The sequence below is a fragment of the Oncorhynchus nerka genome, linkage group LG10 (genome assembly GCF_034236695.1).
Source record: "Oncorhynchus nerka isolate Pitt River linkage group LG10, Oner_Uvic_2.0, whole genome shotgun sequence".
Taxonomy (NCBI): Eukaryota; Metazoa; Chordata; class Actinopteri; order Salmoniformes; family Salmonidae; genus Oncorhynchus; species Oncorhynchus nerka.
Genome location: NC_088405.1, coordinates 4,696,482 through 4,713,126, shown reverse-complemented (window position 1 = coordinate 4,713,126; position 16,645 = coordinate 4,696,482). Strand labels below are relative to the sequence as shown.

Genomic DNA, 16,645 nt, shown 5'->3' with positions numbered 1-16,645 from the left:
CATTGTGGCTCATAGCTGGGTATATGGTGGTGGAGGACCCCATTGTGGCTCATAGCTGGGTATATGGTGGTGGAGGACTCCATTGTGGCTCATAGCTGGGTATATGGTGACAGGGTGGTGGAAGACCCCCATTGTGGCTCATAGATGGGTATATGGTGACAGAGTGGTGGAGGACCCCATTGTGGCTCATAGCTGGGTATATGGTGACAGGGTGGTGGAGGACCCCATTGTGGCTCATAGCTGGGTATATGGTGGTGGAGTACCCCATTGTGGCTCATAGCTGGGTATATGGTGGTGGAGGACCCCATTGTGGCTCATATCTGTGTATATGGTGACAGGGTGGTGGAGGACCCCATTGTGGCTCATAGCTGGGTATATGGTGGTGGAGGACCCCATTGTGGCTCATAGCTGGGTTATGGTGACAGAGTGGTGGAGGACCCCATTGTGGCTCATAGCTGGGTATATGGTGACAGGGTGGTGGAGGACCCCATTGTGGCTCATAGCTGGGTATATGGTGGTGGAGGACCCCATTGTGGCTCATAGCTGGGTATATGGTGGTGGAGGGCCCCATTGTGGCTCATAGCTGGGTATATGGTGACAGGGTGGTGGAGGGCCCCATTGTGGCTCATAGCTGGGTATATGGTGGTGGAGGACCCCATTGTGGCTCATAGCTGGGTATATGGTGGTGGAGGTTCCCATTGTGGCTCATAGCTGGGTATATGGTGGTGGAGGGCCCCATTGTGGCTCATAGCTGGGTATATGGTGACATGGTGGTGGAGGACTCCATTGTGGCTCATAGCTGGGTATATGGTGACAGGGTGGTGGAGGACTCCATTGTGGCTCATAGCTGGGTATATGGTGGTAGAGGACTCCATTGTGGCTCATAGCTGGGTATATGGTGGCATGGTGGTGGAGGACTCCATTATGGCTCATAGCTGGGTATATGGTGACAGGGTGGTGGAGGACCACATTGTGGCTCATAGCTGGGTATATGGCGGTGGAGGACCCCATTGTGGCTCATAGCTGGGTATATGGTGGTGGAGGGCCCCATTGTGTCTCATAGCTGGGTATATGGTGGTGGAGGACCCCATTGTGGCTCATAGCTGGGTATATGGTGGTGGAGGACCCCATTGTGGCTCATAGCTGGGTATATGGTGACAGGGTGGTGGAGGACCCCATTGTGGCTCATAGCTGGGTATATGGTGGTGGAGGACCCCATTGTGGCTCATAGCTGGGGATATGGTGGTGGAGGACCCATTGTGGCTCATAGCTGGGTATATGGTGGTGGAGGACCCCATTGTGGCTCATAGCTGGGTATATGGTGGTGGAGGACCCCATTGTGGCTCATAGCTGGGTATATGGTGGTGGAGGACCCCATTGTGGCTCATAGCTGGGTATATGGTGGTGGAGGACCCCATTGTGGCTCATAGCTGGGTATATGGTGACAGGGTGGTGGAGGACCCCATTGTGGCTCATAGCTGGGTATATGGCGGTGGAGGACTCCATTGTGGCTCATAGCTGGGTATATGGTGGTGGAGGACCCCATTGTGGCTCATAGCTGGGTATATGGTGGTGGAGGACCCCATTGTGGCTCATAGCTGGGTATATGACAGGGTGGTGGAAGACCCCATTGTGGCTCATAGCTGGGTATATGGTGACAGAGTGGTGGAGGACCCCATTGTGGCTCATAGCTGGGTATATGGTGGTGGAGTACGTGGCTCATAGCATTGTGGCTGGGTATATGGTGGTGGAGGACCCCATTGTGGCTCATAGCTGGGTATATGGTGACAGGGTGGTGGAGGACCCCATTGTGGCTCATAGCTGGGTATATGGTGGTGGAGGGCCCCATTGTGGCTCATAGCTGGGTATATGGTGGTGGAGGACCCCATTGTGGCTCATAGCTGGGTATATGGTGGTGGAGGACCCCATTGTGGCTCATAGCTGGGTATATGGTGACAGGGTGGTGGAGGACCCCATTGTGGCTCATAGCTGGGTATATGGCGGTGGAGGACCCCATTGTGGCTCATAGCTGGGTATATGGGTGGAGGGCCCCATTGTGGCTCATAGCTGGGTATATGGTGGTGGAGGACCCCATTGTGGCTCATAGCTGGGTATATGGTGGTGGAGGACCCCATTGTGGCTCATAGCTGGGTATATGGTGGTGGAGGACTCCATTGTGGCTCATAGCTGGGTATATGGTGGTGGAGGACCCCATTGTGGCTCATAGCTGGGTATATGGTGGTGGAGGACCCCATTGTGGCTCATAGCTGGGTATATGGTGACATGGTGGTGGAGGACCCCATTGTGGCTCATAGCTGGGTATATGGCGGTGGAGGACTCCATTGTGGCTCATAGCTGGGTATATGGTGGTGGAGGACCCCATTGTGGCTCATAGCTGGGTATATGGTGGTGGAGGACCCCATTGTGGCTCATAGCTGGGTATATGGTGACAGGGTGGAGGACCACATTGTGGCTCATAGCTGGGTATATGGTGACAGGGTGGTGGAGGACCCCATTGTGGCTCATAGCTGGGTATATGGCGGTGGAGGACTCCATTGTGGCTCATAGCTGGGTATATGGTGGTGGAGGACCCCATTGTGGCTCATAGCTGGGTATATGGTGGTGGAGGACCCCATTGTGGCTCATAGCTGGGTATATGGTGACAGGGTGGTGGAGGACTACATTGTGGCTCATAGCTGGGTATATGGTGACAGGGGTGGTGGAGGACCCCATTGTGGCTCATAGCTGGGTATATGGAGTACCCCATTGTGGCTCATAGCTGGGTATATGGTGGTGGAGGACCCCATTGTGGCTCATAGCTGGGTATATGGTGACAGGGTGGTGGAGGACCCCATTGTGGCTCATAGCTGGGTATATGGTGGTGGAGGACCCCATTGTGGCTCATAGCTGGGTATATGGTGGTGGAGGGCCCCATTGTGGCTCATAGCTGGGTATATGGTGACATGGTGGTGGAGGACCCCATTGTGGCTCATAGCTGGGTATATGGTGACAGGGTGGTGGAGGGCCCCATTGTGGCTCATAGCTGGGTATATGGTGACAGGTGGTGGAGGACCCCATTGTGGCTCATAGCTGGGTATATGGTGGTGGAGGGCCCCATTGTGGCTCATAGCTGGGTATATGGTGGTGGAGGACCCCATTGTGGCTCATAGCTGGGTATATGGTGACAGGGTGGTGGAGGACCCCATTGTGGCTCATAGCTGGGTATATGGTGGTGGAGGACCCCATTGTGGCTCATAGCTGGGTATATGGTGGCATGGTGGTGGAGGACCCCATTGTGGCTCATAGCTGGGTATATGGTGACAGGGTGGTGGAGGACCACATTGTGGCTCATAGCTGGGTATATGGTGACAGGGTGGTGGAGGACCCCATTGTGGCTCATAGCTGGGTATATGGCGGTGGAGGACCCCATTGTGGCTCATAGCTGGGTATATGGTGGTGGAGGACCCCATTGTGTCTCATAGCTGGGTATATGGTGGTGGAGGACCCCATTGTGGCTCATAGCTGGGTATATGGTGGTGGAGGACTCCATTGTGGCTCATAGCTGGGTATATGGTGGTGGAGGACCCCATTGTGGCTCATAGCTGGGTATATGGTGGTGGAGGACTCCATTGTGGCTCATAGCTGGGTATATGGTGGTGGAGGACCCCATTGTGGCTCATAGCTGGGTATATGGTGACAGGGTGGTGGAAGACCCCCATTGTGGCTCATAGCTGGGTATATGGTGACAGAGTGGTGGAGGACCCCATTGTGGCTCATAGCTGGGTATATGGTGACAGGGTGGTGGAGGACCCCATTGTGGCTCATAGCTGGGTATATGGTGGTGGAGTACCCCATTGTGGCTCATAGCTGGGTATATGGTGGTGGAGGACCCCATTGTGGCTCATAGCTGGGTATATGGTGACAGGGTGGTGGAGGGCCCCATTGTGGCTCATAGCTGGGTATATGGTGGTGGAGGACCCCATTGTGGCTCATAGCTGGGTATATGGTGGTGGAGGGCCCCATTGTGGCTCATAGCTGGGTATATGGTGACATGGTGGTGGAGGACCCCATTGTGGCTCATAGCTGGGTATATGGTGACAGGGTGGTGGAGGGACCCCATTGTGGCTCATAGCTGGGTATATGGTGGTGGAGGACCCCATTGTGGCTCATAGCTGGGTATATGGTGGAGGGCCCCATTGTGGCTCATAGCTGGGTATATGGTGGTGGAGGACCCCATTGTGGCTCATAGCTGGGTATATGGTGGAGGACTCCATTGTGGCTCATAGCTGGGTATATGGTGGTGGAGGACCCATTGTGGCTCATAGCTGGGTATATGGTGGTGGAGGACCCCATTGTGGCTCATAGCTGGGTATATGGTGGTGGAGGACCCCATTGTGGCTCATAGCTGGGTATATGGTGACAGGGTGGTGGAGGACCCCATTGTGGCTCATAGCTGGGTATATGGTGGTGGAGGACTCCATTGTGGCTCATAGCTGGGTATATGGTGGTGGAGGACCCCATTGTGGCTCATAGCTGGGTATATGACAGGGTGGTGGAGGACCCCATTGTGGCTCATAGCTGGGTATATGGTGACAGGGTGGTGGAAGACCCCCATTGTGGCTCATAGCTGGGTATATGGTGACAGAGTGGTGGAGGACCCCATTGTGGCTCATAGCTGGGTATATGGTGACAGGGTGGTGGAGGACCCCATTGTGGCTCATAGCTGGGTATATGGTGGTGGAGTACCCCATTGTGGCTGGGTATATGGTGGTGGAGGACCCCATTGTGGCTCATAGCTGGGTATATGTTGACAGGGTGGTGGAGGACCCCATTGTGGCTCATAGCTGGGTATATGGTGGTGGAGGGCCCCATTGTGGCTCATAGCTGGGTATATGGTGGATGGAGGACCCCATTGTGGCTCATAGCTGGGTATATGGTGGTGGAGGACCCCATTGTGGCTCATAGCTGGGTATATGGTGACAGGGTGGTGGAGGACCCCATTGTGGCTCATAGCTGGGTATATATGGCGGTGGAGGACCCCATTGTGGCTCATAGCTGGGTATATGGTGGTGGAGGGCCCCATTGTGGCTCATAGCTGGGTATATGGTGGTGGAGGACCCCATTGTGGCTCATAGCTGGGTATATGGTGGTGGAGGACCCCATTGTGGCTCATAGCTGGGTATATGGTGGTGGAGGACTCCATTGTGGCTCATAGCTGGGTATATGGTGGTGGAGGACCCCATTGTGGCTCATAGCTGGGTATATGGTGGTGGAGGACCCATTGTGGCTCATAGCTGGGTATATGGTGACATGGTGGTGGAGGACCCCATTGTGGCTCATAGCTGGGTATATGGTGGTGGAGGACCCCATTGTGGCTCATAGCTGGGTATATGGTGGTGGAGGACCCCATTGTGGCTCATAGCTGGGTATATGGTGGTGGAGGACCCCATTGTGGCTCATAGCTGGGTATATGGTGGTGGAGGGCCCCATTGTGGCTCATAGCTGGGTATATGGTGGTGGAGGACTCCATTGTGGCTCATAGCTGGGTATATGCTGGCATGGTGGTGGAGGACCCCATTGTGGCTCATAGCTGGGTATATGGTGACAGAGTGGTGGAGGACCCCATTGTGGCTCATAGCTGGGTATATGTTGGCATGGTGGTGGAGGACCCCATTGTGGCTCATAGCTGGGTATATGGTGACAGAGTGGTGGAGGACCCCATTGTGGCTCATAGCTGGGTATATGGTGACATGGTGGTGGAGGACTCCATTGTGGAGAACACTCTCAACTATTGGGTCTTTGTCTATCTGTTACAGTGTGTAGCCTATCCATGACATGCTGACCACTCTCAACTATTGGGTCTTTGTCTATCTGTTACAGTGTGTAGCCTATCCATGACATGCTGACCACTCTCAACTATTGGGTCTTTGTCTATCTGTTACAGTGTGAGGCCTATCCATGACATGCTGACCACTCTCAACTATTGGGTCTTTGTCTATCTGTTACAGTGTGAGGCCTATCCATGACATGCTGACCACTCTCAACTATTGGGTCTTTGTCTATCTGTCACAGTGTGTAGCCTATCCATGACAACACTCTCAACTATTGGGTCTTTGTCTATCTGTCACAGTGTGAGGCCTATCCATGACATGCTGACCACTCTCAACTATTGGGTCTTTGTCTATCTGTTACAGTGTGAGGCCTATCAACTATTGGGTCTTTGTCTATCTGTTACAGTGTGAGGCCTATCCATGACAACACTCTCAACTATTGGGTCTTTGTCTATCTGTTACAGTGTGAGGCCTATCCATGACAACACTCTCAACTATTGGGTCTTTGTCTATCTGTTACAGTGTGAGGTCTATCCATGACATGCTGACCACTCTCAACTATTGGGTCTTTGTCTATCTGTTACAGTGTGAGGCCTATCAACTATTGGGTCTTTGTCTATCTGTTACAGTGTGAGGCCTATCCATGACATGCTGATCACTCTCAACTACTGCAGAGGGAAGAGCAAATCATTAATCTGCTTTGTTTTATGGCCTCATTTAGCCTGACTTGTTTCCAGAGGAGGACTTTGGATCCCGTGCAGGAAAACGTCATTGTGTTTTGCTCGACACTTACTGTACATAGGGGAGGTACTGAAAAGAGTTGGGACAATAAAACACATGTTGTTTATCATACGATGGCCTTCATGGTGTCTCTGATGTTTCGATTGGCTGTGTCTGTTGCTGTGTGTTTGTGTTGCTGTGTGTGTTGTGTGTGTGTGTGTGTGTGTGTGTGTGTGTGTGTGTGTGTGTGTGTGTGTGTGTGTGTGTGTGTGTGTGTGTGTGTGTGTGTGTGTGTGTTTGTGTGTGTGTGTGTGTGTTACTAGTGACAACTCTGTATCTTGTACAGGTACATAATGCCAATATTGTCTAACGAAGCAGTGAGACCTGAGAAGGGGTGGAATATGGCCAATATACCACGGCTGAGGACTGTTCTTAAGCACGACGCAACACGGAGTGCCCGGATACACCCGTAAGCCATGGTATATTGGCTATATATCACAAACCCCTGAGGTGCCTTATTGCTATTATAAACTGGTTACCAACTTAATGAGAGCGGTAAACAAATATATGTTTTATCATTCCCGTGGTATACGGTCTGATATACCACGGCTGCCAGCCAATCAGCATTCAGGGCTGGAACCACCTAGTTTGTGATAACAATTAGAGACTGATATTGACTATCTGGTTAAAGACATGTAATGATGCCTGAAGGTGTGTTGTAGCTTATTAACAATTATTTATGTGGAATAAACAATATATCCTTATTTCTTCATCTGGAACAAACTACGCCGCATGCTGAGCATTTCCCCTCAGTCCTCAGGTTTATTTATTTCCCTTTTGTATTAATCACGTCGCATGCTGAGCACTCAGTCCTCAGGTTTATTTATTTCCCTTTTTGTATTAATCACGCATGCTGAGCACTCAGTCCTCAGGTTTATTTATTTCCCCTTTTGTATTAATCACGCCGCATGCTGAGCACTCAGTCCTCAGGTTTATTTATTTCCCTTTTTTGTATTAATCACGTCGCATGCTGAGCACTCAGTCCTCAGGTTTATTTATTTCCCTTTTTGTATTAATCACGCATGCTGAGCACTCAGTCCTCAGGTTTATTTATTTCCCCTTTTGTATTAATCACGCCGCATGCTGAGCACTCAGTCCTCAGGTTTATTTATTTCCCCTTTTGTATTAATCACGTCGCATGCTGAGCACTCAGTCCTCAGGTTTATTTATTTCCCCTTTTTGTATTAATCACGCCGCATGCTGAGCACTCAGTCCTCGGGTTTATTTATTTCCCTTTTTGTATTAATCACGTCGCATGCTGAGCACTCAGTCCTCGGGTTTATTTATTTCCCCTTTTTGTATTAATCACGCATGCTGAGCACTCAGTCCTCGGGTTTATTTATTTCCCCTTTTGTATTAATCACGCATGCTGAGCACTCAGTCCTCGGGTTTATTTATTTTTTTGTATTAATCACGCCGCATGCTGAGCACTCAGTCCTCAGGTTTATTTATTTCCCTTTTTGTATTAATCACGTCGCATGCTGAGCACTCAGTCCTCAGGTTTATTTATTTCCCCTTTTTGTATTAATCACAGGCCGCATGCTGAGCACTCAGTCCTCAGGTTTATTTATTTCCCCTTTTTGTATTAATCACGCCGCATGCTGAGCACTCAGTCCTCAGGTTTATTTATTTCCCTTTTTGTATTAATCACGTCGCATGCTGAGCACTCAGTCCTCAGGTTTATTTATTTCCCCTTTTGTATTAATCACGCATGCTGAGCACTCAGTCCTCAGGTTTATTTATTTCCCTTTTTGTATTAATCACGCCGCATGCTGAGCACTCAGTCCTCAGGTTTATTTATTTCCCCTTTTGTATTAATCACGCATGCTGAGCACTCAGTCCTCGGGTTTATTTATTTCCCCTTTTTGTATTAATCACGTCGCATGCTGAGCACTCAGTCCTCGGGTTTATTTATTTCCCTTTTTGTATTAATCACGTGCATGCTGAGCACTCAGTCCTCAGGTTTATTTATTTCCCCTTTTTGTATTAATCACGTCGCATGCTGAGCACTCAGTCCTCAGGTTTATTTATTTCCCCTTTTTGTATTAATCACGTCGCATGCTGAGCACTCAGTCCTCAGGTTTATTTATTTCCCCTTTTTGTATTAATCAGATGCCTCTCCCATTTACGATGTTTGGGAATACGTTATCAGCTCTATGACAACCATCTCTCTCTCTCTCTCTCTCTCTCTCTCTCTATCCCTCTCTCTCTCTCTCTCTGTCTCTCTCTCTCTGTCTTTATACGTTATCAGCTCTATGACAACCACCTCTCTCTCTCTCTCTCTCTCTCTCTCTCTCTCTCTCTCTCTCTATCCCTCTCTCTCTCTCCTCTCTCTCTCTCTCTCTCTCTCTCTCTCTCTCTCTATCCCTCTCTCTCTCTCTCTCTCTCTCTCTCTATCCCTCTCTCCCTCTCTCTCTCTCTCTCTCTCTCTCTCTCTCTCTCTCTCTCTCTATCCCTCTCTCTCTCTCTCTCTCTCTCTCTCTCTCTGTCTCTCTCTCTCTCTCTCTCTCTCTCTCTCTCTCTCTCTCTCTATCCCTCTCTCTCTATCTCCCTCTCTCTGTCTTTATACGTTATCAGCTCTATGACAACCATCTCTCTCTCTCTCTCTCTCCCTCTCTCTCTCTGTCTCTCTCTCTCTCTCTGTCTCTCTCTCTCTCTCTTCTCTCTCTCTCTCTCTGTCTCTCTCTCTCTCTCTCTCTGTCTCTCTCTCTCTCTGTCTCTCTCTCTCTCTGTCTCTCTCTGTCTCTCTCTCTCTTCCCTGACTAAAGTTCAACCTCGTAATCTAGAGGTGTTTTATAACCTACAAGCTAGTCACGCCTGTCCTCTCCTCAGACCTTCACGCCTGTCCTCTCCTCAGACCTTCACGCCTGTCCTCTCCTCAGACCGTCACGCCTGTCCTCCCTCAGACCATCACGCCTGTCCTCTCCTCAGACCTTCACGCCTGTCCTCCTCAGACCATCACGCCTGTCCTCTCCTCAGACCATCAAGCCTGTCCTCTCCTCAGACCGTCACGCCTGTCCTCCTCAGACCATCACGCCTGTCCTCTCCTCAGACCATCACGCCTGTCCTCTCCTCAGACCATCACGCCTGTCCTCTCCTCAGACCGTCACGCCTGTCCAATCAGTGGACTGTAACTCCTATCCTGTCTTTGAACAGAAAGGGTAGATGGTTACAGCCTACTACTCTGCTATTGAAGCTCATTTGGAGAGTTACAGAACCAATAAGGGTTTGGACGTCTTCATCTTCTTCTTCATCGTGTGGCTGGAATATTGTGACAATGCCCTCCGTCAAGAAGGCTCTGCATTTTCTGGGTAGCGCTGGCTACTACGGTGTCCGTGGCCATTTTAGGTTATGGGATGTCGACAGAATGGGCCGTTTCCAAAATGCTTTGCTCTGGAACTGAACACGTTTTCACCAACGGCCCGCCAATATATCATATGAGCTTTTCATCGGGACGATCGCCAGAGGTTCTTGTCCGGTGTTCGGAGGTGAAAAGACAATTCAAGGTATATTTTAATCGTGCTCTACCACTGTCCCTCTATACGTGTGCAGAAAGGTTCTGCGTTAACGTTCTAGAACAATAACGTTCTAATGTTCTAGAACGTTGACTTCATACTGTAATAATGCAACAATGTAAGTGTAATAGTTCCCTAAGATGTTATTGTCTCTGTTTATGTGTTTCATGTCTGTACCGCTGCTTGTGTTTCTTGTTTTGTTGATTCATTTATTTATTAAATTCACTCCCCCAGAACTTGCTGTCCCGACTCCCAGCGGATACGTTACAGGGGTTCTTCAGCTGTGCCTTTAGGTAAACCCTTGTTGGTTCCCCGGTAGAACCCTTTTTTGGTTCCATATAGAACTCTCTGTGGAAAGGATTGTTCATAGAACCCAAAAGGGTTCTACCTGGAACCCGAAATTGATTCTTCAAAGGGTTCTCCTATGGGGACAGCGAAAATAACCCTTTTATGTTCTAGATAGAAAACTATTTGGGAAAAAAGGGTGCTAAGATATCTATACCACAATTCAGCCCTTGGTGGAACTCACCATAATACTAGTGTATATTCCTAACCTGACTGTTCTTGGTCTGCCTGTGTAGTGGTAGAACTCACCATAAAACTAGTGTATATTCCTAACCTGCCTGTTCTTGTTCTGCCTGTGTAGTGGTAGAACTCACCACAATACTAGTGTATATTCCTAACCTGACTGTTCTTGTTCTGCCTGTGTAGTGGTAGAACTCACCATAGTGAGTGTATATTCCTAACCTGACTGTTCTAGTTCTGTCTGTGTTGTGGTAGAACTCACCATAATAATAGTGTATATTCCTAACCTGACTGTTCTTGTTCTGCCTGTGTAGTGGTAGAACTCACCATAGTGAGTGTATATTACTAACCTGACTGTTCTAGTTCTGCCTGTGTAGTGGTAGAACTCACCATAGTGAGTGTATATTCCTAACCTGCCTGTTCTTGTTCTGCCTGTGTAGTGGTAGAACTCACCATAATACTAGTGTATATTCCTAACCTGCCTGTTCTTGGTCTGCCTGTGTAGTGGTAGAACTCACCATAAAACTAGTGTATATTCCTAACCTGACTGTTCTAGTTCTGCCTGTGTAGTGGTAGAACTCACCACAATACTAGTGTATATTCCTAACCTGCCTGTTCTTGGTCTGCCTGTGCAGTGTTTGGGAAGTTGGCAGAGACAGGTGGAGCTCCTCAGATCCTCCATGGCATAGTGATCACCCTCCTGGCTCTGTGTCTGCTCTGCTCTGCGGGCGGCATCCTCATCACGCTGTACAACAGCGTCAGTAACCCCTACCAGACGTACATGGGACCCATAGGGCTCTACACATGCAGCTCTGGCAGTGGTAAGGTTAATAAAGTTCACATCAATTCCTTCAATCAATCAAGCAATAAAAAAGAGGCCAGCCCATCAGTTTCAAACCCTATTTAGGCATACCTGAAGGTTGTGGGTTCAAACCCTATTTAGTCCCGTATGAAATACCTGAAGGTTGTGGGTTCAAACCCTATTTAGTCCCGTATGAAATACCTGAAGGTTGTGGGTTCAAAACCCTATTTAGTCCCGTATGAAATACCTGAAGGTTGTGGGTTCAAACCCTATTTAGTCCCGTATGAAATACCTGAAGGTTGTGGGTTCAAACCCTATTTAGTCCTGTATGAAATACCTGAAGGTTGTGGGATCAAACCCTATTTAGTCCCATATGAAATACCTGAAGGTTGTGGGTTCAAACCCTATTTAGTCCCGTATGAAATACCTGAAGGTTGTGGGTTCAAACCCTATTTAGTCCCGTATGAAATACCTGAAGGTTGTGGGTTCAAACCCTATTTAGTCCCGTATGAAATACCTGAAGGTTGTGGGTTCAAACCCTATTTAGTCCCGTATGAAATACCTGAAGGTTGTGGGTTCAAACCCTATTTAGTCCCGTATGAAATACCTTGAAGGTTGTGGGTTCAAACCCTATTTAGTCCCGTATGAAATACCTGAAGGTTGTGGGTTCAAACCCTATTTAGTCCCGTATGAAATACCTGAAGGTTGTGGGTTCAAACCCTATTTAGTCCTATATGAAATACCTGAAGGTTGTGGGTTCAAACCCCATTTAGTCCTATATGAAATACCTGAAGGTTGTGGGTTCAAACCCTATTTAGTCCTATATGAAATACCTGAAGGTTGTGGGTTCAAGCCCTATTTAGTCCCATATGAAATACCTGAAGGTTGTGTAGTAGTAATAGTAGTAGTAGTAGTAGTAATAGTAATATAACTAATAGTAGTATAACTAATAGTAGTAGTATAACTAGTAGTAGTAGTAATAGTAGTATAACTAATAGTAGTATAACTAATAGTAGTAGTATAACTAGTAGTAGTAGTAATGGTAGTATAACTAATAGTAGTAGAACTAATAGTAGTAGAACTAATAGTAGTAGTAGTAGAACTAATAGTAGTAGAACTAATAGTAGTAGAACTAATAGTAGTAGTAGTAGAACTAATAGTAGTAGAACTAATAGTAGTAGTAGTAGAACTAATAGTAGTAGTATAACTAATAGTAGTATAACTAATAGTAGTAGTTGTAGTAGTAGAAGAACTAATAGTAGTAGAACTAATAGTAGTAGTAGTAGTAGAACTAATAGTAGTATAACTAATAGTAGTAGTAGTAGTAGTATAACTAATAGTAGTATAACTAATAGTAGTAGTAGTATCATTAATTGTAGTAGAACTAATAGTAGTAGAACTAATAGTAGTAGTACTAATAGTAGTAGTAGTAGTAGTAAAAGTAGTAGAACTAAAAGTAGTAGTAGTAGTATTAGTAGTATAACTAATAGTAGTAGTATAACTAATAGTAGTATAACTAATAGTAGTATAACTAATAGTAGTAGTAGTAGTAGTAGTAGAACTAACAGTTGTAGTAGAACTAATAGTAGTATAACTAATAGTAGTATAACTAATAGTAGTAGTATAACTAGTAGTAGAACTAATAGTAGTATAACTAATAGTAGTATAACTAATAGTAGTAGTAGAACTAGTAGTAGTAGAACTAATAGTAGTAGAACTAATAGTAGTATAACTAATAGTAGTAGTATAACTAGTAGTAGTAGTAATAGCAGTATAACTAATAGTAGTATAACTAATACATTTACATTTACATTTAAGTCATTTAGCAGATGCTCTTATCCAGAGCGACTTACAAATTGGTGCTTTCACCTTATGACATCCAGTGGAACAGCCACTTTACAATAGTGCATCTAGGTCTTTTAAGGGGGAGGGAGGGGGAGAAGGATTACTTTATCCTATCCTAGTAGTTTTCAGGAAGGTGGTGATTGAGTAAGTAGTAGTAATAGTAGTAGTATAATCCTAAAGAGGTGGGGTTTCAGGTGTCTCCGGAAGGTGGTGATTGACTCCGTAGTAGTAATAGTAGTAGTATAACTAGTAGTGGTAGTAATAGTAGTATAACTAATAGTAGTAGTATAACTAGTAGTAGTAGTAATAGTAGTATAACTAATAGTAGTATAACTAATAGTATAGTAGTATAACTAGTAGTAGTAGTAATAGTAGTATAACTAATAGTAGTATAAGCTAACAGTAGTATAACTAATAGTATAAGTATAACTAGTAGTAGTATTAATAGTAGTATAACTAATAGTAGTATAACTAATAGTAGTAGCAGTAGTAGCAGTAGTAGTAGTAGTAGTAGTAGTAGTAGCAGTAGTAGTAGTAGTAGTAGCAGTAGTATTAGTACTAATAGTAGTAGTACTCTTTTTAACCTCCCCTTTGTTCTTTGCCCCAGCGTGCTTCTCCTTCCTGGTGCTCATCCTGTACGTAGTGAACGTCCAGTAGCTGACCGACATGTCTGAAGACCTGGTTAAGAGCGAGTAGTGTAGAGTAGCGTAGTTCAGTCTACCTGAAGGACAAGACCTCAGAGTTCCAGATGGGATAGCAGTTCCTGCTGATCCCTACATGGTGCTGAGTCTGCTAGCCATCCTCCTGGTAATCTGTTTGAGCACGCTGCCTACACACAGACAGGAGCAGCAGAGGCCCACGGAGGACGCTCTAAAGAGATCATGATGTATTAATAGCGTGCTTCTCCTTCCTGGTGCTCATATGTACACACGACATGTCTGGAAGACCAGGATACAGATTCAGTTCCAAGATCCCTGATGGTGCTACAACATCTCCCTCACAGACTGACACTGACACTGTGTTCATAAGAGACTACAACAGTAAAACTCAGTGTCCTTGAAATGGGCGTGTAGGATCCAGGACTGATCCGAGCTCTTATAACATATCTCACAGGCTAATATATAATTAACTCAGATCACCTTGTTTCATCGTTACAACATGTTCCTCTTGCTCTCTGTTTATATATTTATGCATAGCTGACATTTACAATCCAATTGAATTCAAAATGCTTTAAAAAAAATGACACTGCCTGCTTAGTAAAATAGCGTAAGGTTAATGCAGTGTTTAGCTGAAAACAGAAGTATACAGCAAGTTGATTACACGACTATATAGTTTGTTTTGTTAAATACCAGAAGACAATACATTGGTTTCTTCCATAAATACATCATAATATATATTCTCTAAAATGTCAATTCTAATAATAAACTGTGTGGATATTTTGGATTTTCTCGTGAAGGCTTAAAGGGGCAATCTGCAATTCTTACAAATAACAAAACTATCACCCCCACCATTGATTTTGTAAACAGCTGAAAGATGGGGCTACAGGAATGTCTCCCTCTCAAACTCATGCGACAGAGCTTTGAATACAAGGACTCACCATCCATGATATAGCCAGCAGCATAGCACCCTGCATCCCAGTGCTGGCTTGCTTCTGAAGCTAAGCAAGGTTGGTCCTGGTCGGTCCCTGGATGGGAGACCAGATGCTGCTGGAAGTGGTGTTGGAGGCCCAGTAGGAGGCACCCTTTCCTCTGGTCAAAAATAAATAAATATCCCAGGGCAGTGATTGGGGACATTGCCCTGTGTAGGGTCTTTTGAATGGGACGTTAAACAGGTGTCCTGGCTCTGAGGTCACTAAAGATCCCATGACACTCATACTATCCTGGCCACCTAGTCATCCCCAGCTTACAACTGTCTCATTCACCCCCCTGTAACTATTCCCCAGGTCGTTGCTGTAAATGAGAACGTGTTCTCAGTCAACTGACCTGTTGGAAAAAAATATCAGGATGATAGTTTTAGCAATGTTTTTAAGGCCTGTACAGTGTTAATCTACATTTCCATTGTTTACAAAACAAAAATAGGTAAAACAAGCTGATATTTTGAATGCTGACGGGATACGACAGTTGAACCAAACACACGAAGCATCTAAGAGTTATGTTCTTCAAGAATCACCGGGGTTGACACTGAGCGTACAAAACATTAAGAACGCCCTGCTCGTTCCAACTCAATATGAACATGAATGTTAGGTTAGGTTAGGTCTATTAGGATTAGGTGTTCTTAATGTTTTGTATGCTCCAGGGTATCTTTCATTTTAGGAACATGAATTCTATTAGGTTAAGTTAGGTTAGGTCTATTAGGATTAGGTGTTCTTAATGTTTTGTATGCTCCAGGGTATCTTTCATTTTAGGAACATGAATTCTATTAGGTTAAGTTAGGTTAGGTCTATTAGGATTAGGTGTTCTTAATGTTTTGTATGCTCCAGGGTATCTTTCATTTTAGGAACATGAATTCTATTAGGTTAAGTTAGGTTAGGTCTATTAGGATTAGGTGTTCTTAATGTTTTGTATGCTCCAGGGTATCTTTCATTTTAGGAACATGAATTCTATTAGGTTAAGTTAGGTTAGGTCTATTAGGATTAGGTGTTCTTAATGTTTTGTATGCTCCAGGGTATCTTTCATTTTAGGAACATGAATTCTTAAAGACCTTGATGCCGTAAAATACACTTTGACCTACATGTATCGGCAGGTTGAGTTCCTGTATCTATGACGTCACTGGTATAGTTATCTATAAAAAAGACTAGAACTATATGGCTGCGTTTACTTACACACGCAGCCCAATTCTGATCTTTTGACCAAATACATCAGATGTTTTCACATCGGATGTTGTTCTGATCGGTTAGGTCAAAAGACCATTTTAGAAAAAAAGAAAAGTAAATCAGAATTGTGCTGTCTGTGTAAAATGCAGCCTGTGTAGCCTAGGTTACAGGAATTATTTCAGTCTCTCTCAAAATGTCTACATGAGGAAGATACTGTATTTAGAGAATGGACCCAAAAACACAACACACAAAGGGCAGAAACACAACACATATGCTAAGAATCAATAAAGCACAAATAACAGCTATAAACATTTCTCTTCATGCCAAATGAACGACGGCCTTGTTGTTCTGTCAGTTTGGGGGCAGCAACAATACACTCCCCAATCTGTTCCACAGTGAGAATCAGTCAGAACTCTGCCTCTCTGCTGCCATCTGCCTGTGAGACTGAGTATTGTTGTTCAGTGAAATTCAGAACTATGACTCTCTGCTGCCACCTGCCTGTGAGACTGAGTATTGTTCCTACAGTGAAAATCAG

General features: G+C 45.8%; 1 pseudogene; it reads left to right on the top strand.

Annotated features, from left to right (window-relative positions):
- Positions 1–9,562: 9,562 nt before the first annotated feature.
- LOC135573543 (clarin-3-like) lies at positions 9,563–14,191 on the top strand (annotated as a pseudogene).
- The last annotated feature ends 2,454 nt before the right edge of the window (positions 14,192–16,645 follow it).